The 1,180-nt window shown below is 66.3% G+C and overlaps 1 long non-coding RNA gene across 1 annotated transcript; it reads right to left on the reverse strand.

Moving 5' to 3' along the window:
- Positions 1–89: 89 nt before the first annotated feature.
- On the reverse strand, positions 90–1,180 carry LOC115285326. Its single transcript, XR_003905490.1, has 2 exons — positions 1,111–1,180; positions 90–243 (listed from the first exon to the last, which is right to left on the reverse strand). It is a non-coding gene; the product is annotated as an uncharacterized LOC115285326 (long non-coding RNA).

The raw sequence follows: 1,180 nt of genomic DNA on the forward strand, positions 1-1,180 counted from the left end.
GTTCCCAGCGCCGCGGCCGGCCTGCTGCCCACCCCCATCACTCCGGGGACCAGACGGCAAACCCCTGGAAACAACGCTCAGCTCTGGACTGGCCATCAAATCCTCTTTATTAGCACGCCCCCCTCCCCAGCCCCGTGATGCTGGACAGCTGCGGGGATGCTCGCGTCTTAAGAATCAGTCACGTACTTCATGGTGGAGCTGAGAATCTCCATCCCATGCAGCTCCCTCAGCCGAGCGACAAACCTGCCACGTTCAGAACACAGGGTTCAGGACACCAGGGCCAGGCACCTGGCTGCGAGGCGAGACGGGGAAGTAGCCGTGGCCCTGGCAGCCCTGGCCGCCAAAGCCGGTAAGGGGCGCAGGGGGGTGCGGGGAACCTGGCCGTGAGTGGCAGACGGACGGGCCGACCCGCTGGGGCCCTGCTCTCGGGGACTCCCAGGAGGTGCCTTGCTTTCTGTAGGAGAAAGGTCTTTTCCGTGCCTTCCGTCTGACCCATCAGACAGAACCTGGATGGGCCTCCCCTCCTCTGGGGAGGAACCAGAGGGCTTAGTCTGGAAGAGGAGCCAGCGCTGCTCCTGGCCCATGGAAGGCACCCCCTCCCCCCATCCCATGCTGGGACTCCGCCCTCAGACCCAAGGGCACCTTCTAGCAGCACCAGAGCCCGGCCGGCCGGAGCAGAACAGAAGGCTGAGCTCCAGGGGAAGCGGGGCACACAGGCCGAGCGGTGACCTCCCACCCCGGCTTGTCTTAAAAGTGCCGTTCTGCTTCCGTTTCCCCCCGCACGGGAGTGTTGCCCTCGCTGGACACCGTCCCACATGCTCAGGCCAAGGGCGAGAGAGTGAAGGCGGAGGGATGTGTGGACCGAGGGGCAAGAAGAGAAGGGGACAGAATGGAGGGAGGGGGTGGCAGTGGCTGCACCAACCAGAGCTGGTCAGACAAGCGCCCTCCCCTCTCTGACTCGAGCCCGAGAGAACCAGGTCCCACAGGGAAGCAGCTACTGGGCTCCCCATGGGCTTCCGGGCGGTACAGAGGCCCGGCCACCACACGGCCACTACACGGCGCCTCCCGGGAGGTGACTGACGCGGGCCGCCAGCCGGAGCTGCCGCCTACCTGGGCTCCGCCGTGCACAGCTTGCCCAGGGCGATCCCCGCGTTCAGCTGCACGGCCGTCCTCTGGGCAT

The sequence above is a fragment of the Suricata suricatta genome, unplaced genomic scaffold (assembly GCF_006229205.1).
Source record: "Suricata suricatta isolate VVHF042 unplaced genomic scaffold, meerkat_22Aug2017_6uvM2_HiC HiC_scaffold_8130, whole genome shotgun sequence".
In the NCBI taxonomy this organism is placed as follows: domain Eukaryota; kingdom Metazoa; phylum Chordata; class Mammalia; order Carnivora; family Herpestidae; genus Suricata; species Suricata suricatta.